This window comes from Zalophus californianus, chromosome 1 (assembly GCF_009762305.2).
Source record: "Zalophus californianus isolate mZalCal1 chromosome 1, mZalCal1.pri.v2, whole genome shotgun sequence".
NCBI classification, from domain to species: domain Eukaryota; kingdom Metazoa; phylum Chordata; class Mammalia; order Carnivora; family Otariidae; genus Zalophus; species Zalophus californianus.
The window spans coordinates 60,142,085-60,158,536 of NC_045595.1; the positions used below are offsets into that span (position 1 = coordinate 60,142,085).

Sequence of the window (16,452 nt, forward strand, 5' to 3'; positions counted from 1 at the left end):
TTCACTCTGGGACCCCAAGGAAGACAATCCAGACCTGGAGGAAAAGAGCATGGCCCGTGGCCCAGCAGTTTGGGGTCTAACAAGCCCTGGGTAAGGGATGGATGGAGCATCCTCATGGCAAGGGTGCTCCTGCTGGGTTAACCACAGAGATAGGGCTGCTTGGAGTAGAGACCTGGGAAAAGACCTCTCTACAGGTAACCAGGCAGTCAGCAATGCTAGGCATTCAGCTGTAAGTCAGGGGGTTCTGAGAGGCTGGGCCCCTGGGAATGTGATATTAGGGGCATTAGTGCCTCAAAACACTGTTGTGTCTATGAGGTTGACCCCAGGGTCAAAGGCTGGCTGGGGAGCCGGTCCTTCAGCTGTGCTGGTAACAGGCTACTAGTAGCAACAGCCATGATGGGCAGGCTGGGCTGAGGATGGGCCCTGGGGCTGGAGTGGGAGGGGAGCTCTCCCAGGTGGAAACAGGAGAATCTGGTGTGGGCTCCATTTCAGAGATGCTGGGAGCAGCAGGGAAGGCACAACTGGCATCTGCTTCAGCTTTCACTGAGGCCTTGGGTTGTAGAGGGTCTCCTCCCTCTCCCCATGAGAGGGGAATCTGGGAAGAGCTTCACCAAAAATTGGGACAGGGACTCAGATGCTTCTGGAGCTGGCCAGTCAGGAGATGGACTTCCCATGCAGACTCCCTGCCTGGTGAGATGGAGGGGGCAGGGGTACCAGTTTGGGGACCCAGCAGGTTAGCCCTGCATGATTCATGAGATTGAGCAGGTGTCAGTCAGCCAGGGAGGTGGGGACAGTGATTGTGAAGATGTGACTGAAAGGGGCTCTGACACAAGCTTGTACCGTCTGAGATAGAGGATGCACAGGGCTGTCCCTTAGTTGGAATCCAGGGTGGTCACTGGGTTCTGGCAGTCCTAAGTCTTCCTGCATCTGTCCTGCTGTGTATTCCTGCTGGGTTTGGAGGCACAGCTGGAGGAGGACCAGATCTTGCTGCAAGCAGAGGGAAAGAACTGGGAGGCCGTCTAGTGCTGTCGTTGAAGATGGCCTTGGTGTCACACAGAAATGCACTGGGCGTGCCCTGGAGTGCTGCTTCGTCCTCAGAGGCTGGTCTTCAGCAGTGATTCTAAACCCACTTCAGGGGTGGTGGCAGTCTCAGAGAGTCACTTTGTCTTGTCTGCAGGGGTCCCCAGTCCTGGTCTCCTGGTTAGAATATGTGAAGCTTCTTTCTGAGGCCTGCAACTGTCAAGTGCAGCTGAGCTGTTCCTCTGAGTGTGTTTCTGTCTGATGGTTACATGTGCATCCTTTTATGCTGGCTCTTCCTCTGAGAAACCACCAAAGCTGCAGCTGGACAGCAAAGGCCTGTCTGGCTCACTTTCGATGAGGACCTCTGGAGCACCTAGGCCTGAGATATGGCCAGAGTGTCCTCTTCTACAGTTGTGAGGAACATGAGGTAGAGCTGTATGAGATCACATGGCATTTTATTTGGGACAGCTCTTACAAGAGATATAGGATTTCTGGCTGGATATACTTCTGAGCTCTTGGGGCTGGAGGTATCTCTGCAGGACCCAAGCATTTCATGAAGGAAGAGAAGCCTGTATGGATCCCCAGAAACTGAATGAAGGTGGTGTCCTCCATGCCATCAGGGTGCCTTCCCTAATAGCCTTGCCTCTCTGTGGCTGTGGGGTCTTTCTGGTGCTTGGCAGTCCCTTTCACAGTCTGTGAAAGCCCTCAACATGACTTCTCTGTAGACTGGCCTTGGGCATATCTGGGTGCTGTGGGGGGCATAGCAGATACTAGGTGCTCCTGTACTACAGAGGGTGAAATGGCACAGAGTACATGCTGAACAACTGCACATGTTTGCATTGGGAGCAGATAGTACTACTTTTCCCTGAAGGACTTGCTTACCAATTAATGCAGAATCTAATGAACATCAAAAGTCACATTGGAAAATGGTGCCATAAAGTTAGCCCCTATCACCCACAAGGGTTCTCATGGGCTCAGGGGACCAAAGCGCAGGGACAGTTCCAATCAGATGGGGATCCTACAATGTCCCCTCCTCAATACCACTGCCTGCCATGGGCCCAGAGGCATACAAAGCTGGGGGAGGTTATAAGTCCTGCTTGCATGAGCATTGTTTGCCTGCATCTTCACTCATTTGCCAGATGCTTGAATTGTGAGTTGGTCAGACCCAACTCCAAATGTCTCATCACACCTAGATATTAAGAGAGGAAAGTCTCTGTTGACTTTAGGTTAGGAAGGCAGGGTTGTGTCCTGCAGAATGAGATGAAGAACATCTCCAAGGGTACTCTTCAGAAATAAATCAATGCATACACCTCCTCCACTCCTGTTCATGGTGGCCCTACAGGTACCCAGAGACCTATCTCCAAGTTAAGTAGCTGCTGGAGTACAATAGCCTTTCTTGCTCAGGTGCATGCATGGATTAGGTACTGGTTCCCTGGGAGATGTGCTCAGGACCTAATCTAGTGGGCTGCATGGATTATGACTATACTCCTGTCTACTTCATGGTGGCAGGCAGTAGCAGCCAGCCCAGCATTTTGCTTGATTCCCCTGTAGAGCCACCAAGTAAGTTGGGGAAGGGATGAACCTTTCATGGCGGGCACCCCACATATACAATTTCTCTTCATGTTCCTCCTGTGAAACATACCCTCTGCTGTTTCTCTAGGGCCCTGTTTTTGACATCTGAAAGGAAGGGAAGAGTCAGGCATGACCAGAGCCACCCAGGGTAGGAAAACACCCATGTGGGATGTGACCAGGTCAGGGCCAGCCTTCTCTGGGGCCTGTCCAGCTCAGACCTTCTAACTCCCAGCCTGGCTCACTGCTGGGCCATTCAAGACTGCTCACCATGGGTCAGTGGTTCAGGCCCAGGTTCAGGGGCCAGGGCAGTGCTAAGGAAGAGGATGAAGGGGGCTGCAGAAACATTTCCTAGACCCTGAAGAGGCAAGACCTCAAGTACTTGGATGAGACCAGGTTCCTCAGGGTGAACCTCATAAAAAGAGACAATAGGTGAGATCTACAAAGAATAGTTATGCATTGCAAAGAGAGAAAGTGAAAAGAGATGAAAGGAGGAAATATGTTACAAGGCACCATGTTGCTGTGTTCATCTGAATCCTCAGAAACTGCAGAGTATTCTCTCAGTGGATATGGCACTGATGATGTGGGGGAAGCCATGGGAAAGGAAGTCAGAGTTAGTTGGAGGTGGGAACACAGACCCCGCTGCTCCAGGGATGAAGTATCCTGAATTCTGGATGACTCATCCTCAGCTCTGAGTCCTCCCCAAGGCTCCAGCCCTTCATGTCTGCAGGGAAGGAGTGGGTCTCTGTTCTCTGGCCTGCTTTTCCAGCCTCACATTCTCTCCATGACTAGGAATGGGTGGATGCCTGTGTCCTCCTGTCCCTCCTCCAGGAGATCACTGTCCCCATCAGATTCTGGTCCTGATATTACCTTCCTCTCTCCTGGTTCCTCTCCTGCCTTGTTCCCCTTCCTCTTCCACTCCTAAGATATGCTTCATTTCCTTTCTACACTTGACCTCCACCAGTCACATTGTTTTGGAATAGGGAAACACTGGAGGAAAGACAATACATGTGCTGGCACCTACTCACTAAATCCACTCATTTTCTTGTGTGGGAAACAGCTGTCCTGGGTCTGGGATTGCTGCAGACCTGAGGGAGTAAGGGCCAACCACCTCCATGTAGCCGGTGTCTGTTCTGAGCCTGACATGACCATACTCAGGAGATATTTTCCCCTGAAACAACCCCCCAAAACCCTAGAACCATTACAGAGGCTGAGTGAAATTTAGAGGACGGCAACTTATCCAATTTCCCTTAGTCTCTCAGTGAGGCCCTGAGAAATGTACAGCCATGTGGCCACATAAACATACAGTACCTGCCAGGGTTTGCCACGACCATTGGCATGAAAGCACTGGGCTTGCCTGAGAAAAGGTCATAGGGTGGTCATGACAAGGATGTGATAGGAGGTAAGGCCAACACCATAAGGCAGGGGCACTTGGGTGTTGAGAGGAGCAGTGACCCATGGACCTGCTGCCCAGAGGTTCTACCCTGGGTCAGGTCAATGCCAGGTGACAGATCAGTGTGGCTGTGAGTATAAGTGTTTGAAAGAGGCCCAGCAGCCCCTCACACAATCCACTAGAATTCCTGCCAGCCCTGGAGAATTTTCAGCGCGGCTGCACACGGGCCTCCCTCAGGTAGAAGCACATGCGCCCATCTGACTCTGAGAAAGGATCCTGGAGCCTCTGCAGTGATACCAGGGAGAATATTCTTTAACATATGCAGGTGTAGGAGTGGTCTTTCAGGAGGAGCAAACAGGACAGAAACATGATGTTACAAACTGTAGAAGTTGAACGGGAGAGAGTTACCTCTCATTCACAACCTGGCACACACTAGAACTTTGTCTCTGGGTCAGGCATCTGTGAGAGAGTTGTGTCGCTGCTAGGATCCATTTATGATAAGACATTAAGAGAATGGTCCCCCAATCCCTCAGGCAGAAGTCCCAAGAAGTGCCAAGCAAACAAAACCAAGATCGGACATTTGGCAGTGGCAAAGGGAAAGGAGTGTAGGTTTCATAGGTACGATAGTTTTAGAGAGCAAAGCAAGAACACACATTTTCAAAGACAGCACACTCAAACCCTACAGACACACTTCCTCTTCCTATTATGTCATTAAAATATGAACTGAGCAATTCAGACTTCTACACCTATTTCATTGTTCTGACTTCACGTGCACCTTTGCAATCTCCAGATCAGCAGGTGCAACCCGACTGTTACCTGGAACCCTCTCCCGTTGAGTCCTATCTGAGTGCTGTTCGGATCTGGAGAGTCTTCCACCATCTGACTCGAATCATCTTCCAGGTTCTCCACAACCAAATCTAGAGACACACAAATATGAGCAATCCCATTATTGGAGAGAGGGGACCAGCCATTCCTTCTACTCTAGGTGAGGTTGTGGTGGGTCATCCACCATCTCCCTGAATTTTTCTGTGAGTTCTCAGAAGTTTGTTGAGTTCGGTGGAATCTGAGCCCTTCAGTAAGACAGTGATCACAGTTGCGAATCTGAGATGTGATAGAGATGCTACAGGAATGTCATCGTTCACACTCTTCAGCTGTTCAAGCTTATTATAGCTCCCACAACCAAACTTAGCGACCCGATTCCAACTCTTAGGGATACACATGAAATGTGGCTCATGTGACTGAGCAATCTGATGTTTTATTTCCTTGGAATTAATTGAGTTAATGAGGGGTGGGGTGAAATTAGTTATACACAGAGGGATACAGGCTAGTGGCTAGTACCCGGGATAGCAAAGCTGTAGAATCCAAAGATGTAGAAGACATAAGTGCCCATCCCCTCATTGTTCCTTGTTGTGTAACATGCTGGTTGAGGGGATCATTCATTTGCAGGTATTTCCTGGGCCCATGCTCACATGCCAGGTACTCTTTGAGGTCCTGGGACACCAAAACAGTAAGGTCAACACTCCAGGTCTTAGTAGCAGCAACGTACAATTCAATGCAACCCCTATCAAAATCCCGATATCGTTTTATAGAAACAGAACAGAAAATGCTAAAATACCTTCAGAACCTCAAATAGTGAAAACAATCTGGAGCATGAGAGGAAAGTGGAAGTTCCACTCTTCCTGACTTAAGACGCATTGCAAGCTACAGTACTCGAACAGTCTAGTATTGCCCTAAAACCAGACAGGGAGAACAATGGATCAGCATTGAGAGCCCCCAGATGAACACACATACATGGGCACATGATCTTCAGCAAGACTGCTAAGACCGCAGCATGGAGAAGGATAGTCTCTTCAATAATTGAGAGAAAGGAAAGGGAGAAGACAGCTGCAAATTCACATTGCAAAAGGAGCTAATATTCAAAATATATAAGAAACTCCTGCATGTGAATTGCAAAAACAAACCAAGAAGGCCAGTAACCCAGGTTAATCATGGGAGAAATACTTGAATAGACATTACTTCAAAGATGTAAAAATGGCCAACAGACATATGAAAACCTGCTCAACATCACTGATCATCAGGGAAATGTGAATTAAAAGGACAATGAGAAATCACCTCTCTTCTTCAGATGCCAGTTACAGAAAGAAAAGAAGGAAAGGAAAAGGCAGGGGAGAGGAGGGGGGGAGCATGGGAAAGAAAGAAGAAAATAAGAAAGAACCATAGACAGTATTGATGAGAAGATGGGAAATCAGAACGTTTGTACACAGTGAGGATGTAAAATGGTACAGATGTGATGAATGAAAACAGTAATGAGTTTTTCAAAGAACTGCAAATAGGAGGAAAAAAGGATCCAGCAGTCACACTTCTGGGCATAGTGTGAGGAGAAATGAAACCAGCATCTCAAGGATACAGCTGCACTGTTATACACACTGCAGTGTTCTATACAATAGCCAGGAAATGGAATCAGCCCCAGTTTCCATACACAGGATTGTGTGAATTGATAAATTGATGAAGAAAATGTGGTACCTAATTGCAGTGGAATATTATTCCAACTTCAAAGGGAGAGGAGAACTTGCCATTTGCAGAATGAAGAATGACCCTGGAGAGCCTTATTCTACAGAAACACAAATACTATTTGTTTCCATGTCCATGAAGTGTGTAAAATATCAAAGTCATAGAAGCAGAGAATAGAGGATTGGTTGCCATGCATCAGGGGAGAAGGAAGTGGGGAGTTGCTTTCATGGGCTTTGGTCCTGAGTGAGAATTGGCCCCAGCTCTGACAGATGTTGACCTGCATGGCCTATGGGGGACCTACATCCACACCTTTCACAATCTATGGACTGACCACAAACATCTGTGGTCAGTGGTCCACACTAATGACTAGGCTTAAATGGGTTGTTAAATGCACATGAGCTGTCCTGGGTTATTTGTCCACGGAGGCCATTTAAAATGTTGGGCAATGTTGTGACCTTGTAGATGAGCATCTCCAGGTATGTAATGGATGTGGGACTTGCTCTATGACTGATGGTCCAGTCGCTGAGTGATAAGGGCAGGTCAGTGGCCCAGAGCTACAGCACTGGGATGTGGGCCTGGGTTCATATTTTTCCTTTTCCATATAAAAGGCAAGAGCTTGGGCCATTCATCACTGCAGCATCTCCTGAGGAAAGGGAGTTTTAAGAAAACCTCCAGGTATGGCTGTGTTGAGGGAGGAATGTGGTATTGTATGCAATACATTTATATGTACTGTATGTGTGGTGGTGATGTGATTTTCTTCTTTGTAGACAGTTGACTCATGTAAGTGGGAAATATCTCTCAAGGAAACAAACACACACACACACACATTGACAGTTAACCACACAGATGCATACAGCCTCCCCCAACACTCACATGCCACAAACCATACCATCTGAATGACCTAGTGTCCCAGGGAATGTAGAACAGGGTCATAGTTCCTTACAGGACAGTTTCTCTCATTACATCTCAACACCCAATCCCAAAAGGAATGCAGAATCAGGGTTGTTCTGCAGACTGAAGCAGACAAGCATTTCTCACCTTCTTCTTTGGTCACAGTAGGCCTATGAAAGTAAATCTTTATAAAATAAAAGGGGTGGGACCTTTTTGTTCCCTTCTGCATCCACCTGCAATTAGAGGAACGAAAACAGTATGAGGAACACATCACACTATACAGTGTTTACACAGATGATTTTTTCTCTTTAGGAAACCAAATGAGAACCAGGGGTTGAGTCAATGGCCCTAGAACAAAATACAGGGACATGGACAAAGCTTGAGCATTTCATACAAGATCTTGCAAGTCCATTTTGATCAGGAAACCAAAAATTCACTTTTGTGGACAAACATTTCTGCTGAGGAAAATGCTCACTACCATACGGTTTGTAGCTGATGTTGTCATTCATAAAATACCCACTGTATCAGGTATCAGCTGGTAACACACTCTCACTTAAACATCTCCACACTGACATAATTAGATATATCATCTGACATGTCTAGGCTCAGAATTTGATAGCTTAGTTCTATTGAAGAAGAAAAAAAAAATGTCTCTCTTAGACAAAAAGAGTTTACCTTGGAGAGGGTTGGGGCTTCTTCTACACTCCAGCTAGGAAGCTCTTCAAGCTGGCCCTCAGTGGGAGCTAGGAGGAGACATAGGAACTGTCAGGGCTCTGGTGCTGAGCAACTAACCAGGGAGCTTTTTCTGGATGTGGACACTGTGTCGGAGTGTGCCTATTGGTCATGAGTACCTGTGGTTTGAGCTGCTTCTGGGCTGTTCTCTTCGGTGACAAAGGAAGACAGAGTAGAGGAGCAGAAAAAAATGAGAAAGTGGACCTTTGGCTTTCTTGCTAAAGGGAGTCTAAGCAAGGGGAGACCCCACAGCCAGAGAGAGGCAGGGCTATTAGGGATAGGCACCCTGATGGCATGGTGGACACCACCTTCATTCAGTTTCTGGGGATCCATGTAGGCTTCTCTTCTGAAAGGCTTGGGTCCTGCAGAGATACCTCCAGCCCTGAGAACTCAGAAGTATGTCCAACCAGAAATCCTATACCTCTTTTAAGAGCTATCCCAAATAAAATGCCATATGATCTCATACAACTCCACCTCATGTTTCTCACAGCTGTAAAGTAGGACCCTCTGGCCATATTCGGCCCTAGGTGCTCCAGAGGTCCTCATCAAAAGTGAGCCAAACAAGCCCTTGCTGTCCAGCTGCAGCTTTGATGATTTCCCAGAGGAAGATCCAGCATGAAAGGATGCACATGGAACCATCAGACAGAAACACAACTTGGAGGAACAGCTCAGGTGCACTTGACAATTGCAGGCCTCAGAAACAAGCTGTACATACTTCTGACCAGGAGGCAAGACTGGGGACTCCTGCAGACAAGACAAAGTGACCCTCTGAGACTGCCACCACCCCTGAAGTGGGTTTAGAATCATTGCTGAAGACCAGCCTCTGAAGAGGAAGCAATGCACCAAGGCACGCCCAGTGCTTTTTTCGGCAACACCGAGACCATCTTCAATGACAGGACTAGACTGACTTCCAGTTCTTTCCCTCTGCCTGCAGCATGGTCTGCTCCTCCTTCAGCTGTCCCTCCAGCCCCCAGCAGGAATACACACCAGGAGAGATGCAGGAAGATGCAGGACTGCCAGGGCCCAGTGACCACCCTGGATTCCAACTGAAGGACAGCTGTGTGCATCCTCTATCTCAGAGGACACACAGCTTGTGTCAGAGCCCCTTTCAGTCACCTCTTCACAATCACTGTCCCCACCTCCCTGGCAGGGCTCACGAATCAGGCAGTGCTGTCCTGCTGGGTCCCCAAACCAGTACCCCTGCCCCAAGGCCTCAGTGACAGCTGAAGCAGATGCCAGTTGTGCCTTCCCTGCTGCTCCCAGCATCTCTGAAATGCAGTCCCCACCAGATTCTCCTGTTTTCACCTGGGAGAGCTCTGCTCCACTCCAATCCCAGTGCCCGTCCTCAGGCCAGCCTGCCCATCACTGCTGCTACCACTTCTAGTCCATTACCAGCACAGCTGAAGGACTGGCTCCCCAGCCAACCTCTGACCCTGAGGTCAACCTCTTAGACACGACTGTGTTTTAAGGCATTAAAGCCCCTAATATCACATTCCAGCTTCTCAGAGCCCCCTGACTTACAGCTGAATGCCTAGCATTGCTGCTTGCCTGGCTGCCTGTAGAGGGGTCTTTTCCCAGGCCTCTACTCCTAGCAGCCCTATCTCTGTGGTGAACCCAGCAGGAGCACCCTTGCCATGAGGATGCTGCATCCATCCCTTACCCAGGGCTTGTTAGACCCCAAACTGCTGGGCCACGGGCCATGCTCTTTTCCTCCAGGTCTGAATTGTCTTCCTTGGGGTCCCAGAGGCAAATGCTTGTTTTCAGGGAATAGCTTCCTTGAGAATTACCCAATGTCCAACTTCCTCCCAGGCTGCACCATGTGTGAGCCTCATTTAGAAGAGAAATGCATGGTTAGGCCTGACTCTGTGATCCTGGAGCCAACTGAGTGCCTACAGATACAGCATTCCATCCGTACCCCCCTGCCCTGCAACTTTGCCCAAAGACGGGTGGTTTAAGGCTGTTGTTCCATCCCTGTGGTCTCAGTCTTCACAGGGCAATTTATGGAAGTGCTCATCTCCCATTTCCCTCCAGGTCTGGATGTGGCGGGGCTCCTTCTGCCTAAGCTTGACTCCTCCCCTCTCCATGTTTCCTTCCCAGAACCCTCATGTCTTCTCCAAAACTTATTATAAATCCTTGTTTCTGTTCCTCTATATAATTCTCATGTGCCTGTGCTCTATAAATCAAGGGTTCAAAAGCACTGATTTGGATGAGGGGTGGCATGGGAATCAGACCTGTTTCAATTTTCCTGTGGCTCAGTTAACAGGCTATAGAGAATAGCACACCTTGGTGTCTAGAATGACTGACCCCTGCATATGAAAGTGTGTTTGGGGTTTAAGGATGCCCCAGCATCTCTGAAATGCAGTCCCCACCAGATTCTCCTGTTTTCACCTGGGAGAGCTCCGCTCCACTCCAATCCCAGTGCCCGTCCTCAGGCCAGCCTGCCCATCACGGCTGCTGTCACTTCTAGCCCATTACCAGCACAGCTGAAGGACTGGCTCCCCAGCCAACCCTGATACCCCAGGGTACCAGGGGTCCCAAGGGACAGAAGCAGCAGGAGACTTATGCCTGACTGCTGGAACCACAGCTGCTCAGACACTTCTCAGACCTGGAGCAGGCTGGACATCCCTAATGTACACACCATAAGGGGGGGGGGGAGAAAAGAAAAGAGAGAGGGAAACAAACCATAAGATACTCTTAACAGTAGAGAACAAGGGGCGCCTGTGTGTCTCAGTTTGTTAAGCATTGGCCTTTGGGTCAGGTCTTGATCTCAGGGTCCTGGGATGAAGCCCCACCTTTGGCTCCCTGCTCAGCAGAAAGACTGCTTTTCCCTCTCCCTCTGCCCTTCTCCCGCCCCCACTTGTGTTTCTCTCTCTCTCTCTCTCTCTCAAATAAATAAATAAAATCTTAAAAGAAATGGAAGAAGATGTGGTCCATATATACAATGGACTCAGCCATCAGAAAGGATAAATACCCAACTTCTACATCAACGTGGATTGGGACTGGAGGAGATTATCCTAAGTGAAATAAGTCAAGCAGAGAAAGTCAATTATCATATGGTTTCACTTATTTGTGTAACATAAGGAATAGCATGGAGGACCTTATGAGAAGGAAGGGAAAAATGAAAGGGGGGGGGAATCGGAGGGAGAGATGAACCATAAGAGACTATGGACTCTGAGAAATAAACAGGGTTTTAGAGGGGATGGGGGAGGGGGGATTGATTAGCCCGGTGATGGGTATTAAAGAGGGCACGTACTGCATGGAGCACTGGGTATTATTAGAAAACAATAGATCGTGGATGACCACATGAAAAACTAATGATGTATTGTATGGTGACTAACATAACATAATAAAATTTAAAAAATTAAAAAAAATGGAGATCCAACTAAGGGTTGATGGAGGGAGGTTGGTGAGGCTGGGCTTCCTGGGTGATGGGTGTTAAGGAGAGCACTTGATATGATGAGCTCAGGGTGTTGTACGCAAGTGATGAATCACTGAATTCTACTCCTGAAACCAACATTGCACTGTATGCTACCTAGCTAAAATTTAAATAAAAAATTGAAAAGAAAAAAATAGAAATAAGAAAAAATGAGAATAAATAGAAATAAAAATCAATATGAGCCGTCTCAATACAGTAATTAAAGGACAGAGCATCAGACTGGACTTTAAAAACATAGGAAGCACTTACAAGAAACTCATTAGAAGAAACTCTCTTTAATGATCAGACTATAGATAAGTTAAAAGTAAAGAAGCAGAAAAAGTTAAGCCACCATGATAACACAAATGAAACATAAACCAGAGTAGCTACATTCATTTCAGACAAAGCACACTTTGGAACCAGGAAAATGATCAGGGATGAAGAGAGGTTTTACCTGAAGAGGAGGAGGTCCATTCTAGCTAGACCAAGGAACAATATAAACCTCAAGCTAACCAAACCAAAAAGAAAAAAAAAAGGAATAATTTCTGCAGAAATTGATAAAAGGAATAGCATGGAGGACATTAAGAGAAGGAAGGGAGAAAGGAAGGGGGGAAATCGGAGGGGGAGATGAACCATGAAAGACTATGGACTCTGAGCAATAAACTGAGGGTTCAAGAGGGGAGGGGGTGGGGTGATGGGTTAGCCCGGTGATGTGTATTAAGGAGGGCACGTACTGCATGGAGCACCAGGTGTTATACAAAAACAATGAATTGTGGATCACTACCTCAAAAAACTGATGATGTATTGAATGGTGACTAACATAATGTAATAAAATTAAATTAAATTTTAAAAAATCAGAACTCAATAAAGAAAATAAACCTGAAACTAGTTCTTGGACAAAAAAAAATGGGTCATAAATATTTAGAATTGTTAGATCTTGATGACTACACTCTTTAATTATGATTTAATGCCCTTCTTCATCTCTTGTTACAGACTTGGTTTTAATATCTACTTTGTTGGATATAAGGATGGCTACCCCTGGGGTATACCTACTCTGGCTTTCTTTTGATGTCCATTGCATAACAATGGTTTCTCTGTTCCTCACTTTCAATCTGCTGATGTCTGTAGGTCTAAAATGAGTCTCTTGTAGGCAGCCTACAGTTGTTTTTGTTTGTTTGTTTTATCCATTCTTGTGCACTATGTTTTTTGATTGGAGCATTTAGTGCATTTACTTTCAGACTGATTATTGAAAGGTCTGAATTTAGTGCCATTGTGTTCCCTGTAAAGTTGGTGTTTCTGGTGATGTTCCTTGGTCCTCTGTTGCTTTTGGTCTTTTTTCCACACTCAAAGAGCCCCCTTTAATATTTCTTGCTGGGATGGTTTAGTGCTCACAAACTCTTTTAGTTTTTGTTTGCCTGGGAAACCCTTTCTCTCTCCTTCTATTTCCCGAGTAATGGCTATATTAAAAGAGGTCCAATAAACAAAGAATAAAAATAAAAAAGAGGTCCTGTCCTATACTGTCTTGGACCTGAAGCTTCAGGAGGTGTTTTAGAGTGTGCACTCTGCTATTGTGTTTTGCTGCTCCTTCCCTCAGGTCAATCCTCTGCAGAGTTTCTCTTTGCCTACAATGGGGGAGTGTCTGGACCTTGTCCACTGTGTGGCATTATCTAATTAAGTGTGTTTGGGTCTACTTGTTTCTTTTTAAAGATTTTATTTATTTATTTGACAGAGAAGACATAGCGAGAGAGGGAACACAAGCATGGGGAGTGGGAGAGGGAGAAGCAGGCTTCCTGCGGAGCAGGGAGCCCAATGCAGGGCTCGATCCCAGGACCCTGGGATCATGACCTGAGCCAAAGGCAGATGCTTAAAGACAGAGCACCTACACCCTCCTGGTCTACTTGTTAAATGAAGCTAGAGTTAAGCAAAATGGAAACTAGATCTTATTTCACCTAGACCTAACGCTTTGCAGCACTCTATGATCAGTAGACTTTCGGCATGCCAGGGGTTTGTGCTGGTCTTCTGTGAGAGGGGTCAGCTACACAGATTGTCAGGTGAACTTGCTGTAGTGGAGATACACCTGCAGGGCACAGGGGGTAGGGCTTGGTGTAAGGGGTTCTGGCCTCCACTTGGTGGCACTGTGTTGTTCACTGTAGTTGGTCAGTGCTGATGGGTGGGGGAGATAATGGCATAACCTCACTCTCTTGTCCCCAGAGAGGGGTGTTCACAGCCACCAGTCTTTAGAAAAGAAAAGAGCAAACAATCGCCCCTACGTTATGTTAATCACCATTCAATACATCAACAGTTTTTTGACATAGTGATCCACAATTCATTGTTTATGCATAACACCCGATGTTCCATGCAGTGGAGCAAACAATCTTCTCAGAGAAGAAAAAACACTCACCCCTCTTATGTCCCCACCTTCCATCCCATCCCTGCCTTCACACTGTCTGTGTCCAAGCTGTCAGCCTGCCAGCAGCACAGTATTGCTGTGTTTTATATCAGGTGCAGCTGGGTTTCAAAACTCCCAGGTTTGAGGGACTGGTGTGGCATAGACCCGCACTCAATCTCTGGGGAGGGGTAGCCACACTGTGGCCAGGTGTTCCTTTGTCCCAGAAAATGGTCATGCAACCACACAATGGTTGATAGCTTATGGTAATGTGCAGCAAAAAGCCAGCCCCCAGGTTTCCTGCCCTCAGCTGGTGTCTTTCATCCTATTCTAATGAACAGGGAAGCAGGTTGGTACCTGCCTGGTCTTAGTGTCCAGAGAGTCCCTGCCACCTTTCCCAAATGCACTCCAAGAAGGGGAACTGCTTCTCACCATGTGACCCAAGGGATCCTCAGACCACACTGAGTGCTCCCAGGCCTCCAGCCTCCGTCCCCACAGGAGCAACACCAAGCCCTCCAGGAATGAACCTGGTGATGGCATGGATTTCTAAATCCCAGAGGAAATATTCCTTCACCTATCCAGCTCTGGGAGTGGTCATTAAGGAAGAGAAAAAGGAAAGAAACTGGAAGGTTAATGGAGAAGTTCTGTCAGTTAAGAGGGAGAGAGTTGACTTCTGACCCACCACCTGGCACACATAGAACAACTTAGTCTCCATGGACAAGTGTCTGTGAGAGAGTTCTTGTGTCCCCACAGAACTCATCCACGACAGGTTCTTAACAAGAAGACACTCAATCCTTCATGCATAATTCCCAAGTGTTGTTAACCAACAAAAACACAATTTGACATCTGATAGTGGCAAAGGGAGGAAAGTGCAGGGAAAGATACTTTTTAGAGAGCAGAGCAAAAAAAGATGTTTATAAACCCAGCACACTCAAGGCTCCTGGATGCAACTCCTCTTACTATTAGGTCATGAAATTATGAAATGAACAAATGAAACTTCTACACATATTTCCCTTTTTTTTCTGATTTCATATGCACCTTCTTCAGTCTCCAGATCAGCAGGTGCAACCCGACTGTTCTCAAGGAACCCTCTCCCATTGGTTTTTACTCAGTGTCCTTTCCTACCTGGAGAGTCTTCCACCTCACTGTTGGGAGTCCTTGATGCTCTCCAAAAGGAAATCTCTAGAAACACAAGCAGGAGCAAACATGTTAGTGGAGAGATGGGCCTAGCCATTCCTCCTACTCTGGTTCAGATTATGGTAGGTCATACGGCATCTCCCTGACCTAGTGCATTCTTAGATCTTTACTTGGCTTGAGGGGGTCACAACCCTTCAGTAAGACAGTGATCACAGTGGCAAACCTTCAAATGAGACCGAGATGCTAACGGAATCATCATTTACATTCTCAGTTCTACAGGCCCATTATAACTTTCACCTCTACCTTTAGCAATAGGAAATTCCCTCTGTTATAAAAAACTTGAAATGTTCCTAATGTTTCTCAGTAAAGGAAGGTTATTTTATTTTGTTATTTTTATTTTACTTGAGTTCATTGAGTTAATAAATGACTTTGTAAAATTAACTTTAGAGTGTCACATCTATCTAGTGGCTATCTATCTGGATAGTGCAGCTCTAGAATCCAAAGATGAAGAAGACATCACCTCTCCTCCCCTGGCTATTCCTTGCACAGCAGACGCTGGCCTGATCTGACCATTTACATGTAGGTATTTCCTGGGCTCATGCACAAATGTCAGACATTACTTGAGGCCTTGGGAAACTAAAACAGTAAGGTCAACAGCCAGGTCCTAGAAAAAATCATCTACAGATTCAGTGCCACACTTATCAAAATCCCAGTGTCATTCATAGAAATAACAACACAATCTTAAAATACATATGGAACCACAAAGGACCCCAAAGAGCCACAACAACAGTGAAAATAAACAAAGATGGAGGCTCCATACTTGCTGACTTTCAAACACTTTAGAAAGCTACACTAACCTACCAGTATGGTGCAGGCATAAAAATTGGTAGATAGACCAATGGACCCAAATAGAGAGCCTGAAAATAAACTCACACATACATGGACACATGATCTTTGACAAGGATGCCAGGACCACACAATGAGGAAAGGAGAGTTTCTTCAACAATTGAAGGAAGGAAAAGGCCACCTACACAATGAGAGAAAATATTTGCAAACCTCCTATCAGAAAAGGTGTTAATGTGCAAAAAGGAGAGAATAGCAACTTTCCCAATTTGAGAATGGGGGAAAAACTTGAATTGCTTGGCTCCAAAGGAAATAAACCAATGGCCAAAGGCCTATGAAAAGATGATCAACCTAACTAGTCATCAGGAAATTGTCAATCAAAACAACAATGATATATCCCCACATCTGTTGGGATGGATTTTATCAAAATAAAAAACACACAACAACAAAAGAACAACAAAAACAAAACAGGTGTTGGTAGAATGTAAAAAAGTCAAATCTGTGTAAGCTATTAGTGGGAATGGAAAATGGTGCAGCCATCATGGAAAGTTGTGT

The 16,452-nt window shown here is 46.4% G+C and overlaps 1 long non-coding RNA gene across 1 annotated transcript in view; it reads right to left on the minus strand.

Annotated features, from left to right (window-relative positions):
* Positions 1-16,452, minus strand: part of LOC113917175 — a 100,494-nt gene that overhangs the window by 65,036 nt on the left and 19,006 nt on the right. Inside the window, exons 2-5 of the long non-coding RNA XR_003518152.1 lie at positions 15,043-15,099; positions 8,060-8,127; positions 7,532-7,617; positions 4,799-4,899 (exon numbers count right to left, since the gene is read on the minus strand). This is a non-coding gene — a long non-coding RNA (uncharacterized LOC113917175). The remainder of the gene's footprint in view (positions 1-4,798; positions 4,900-7,531; positions 7,618-8,059; positions 8,128-15,042; positions 15,100-16,452) is intronic.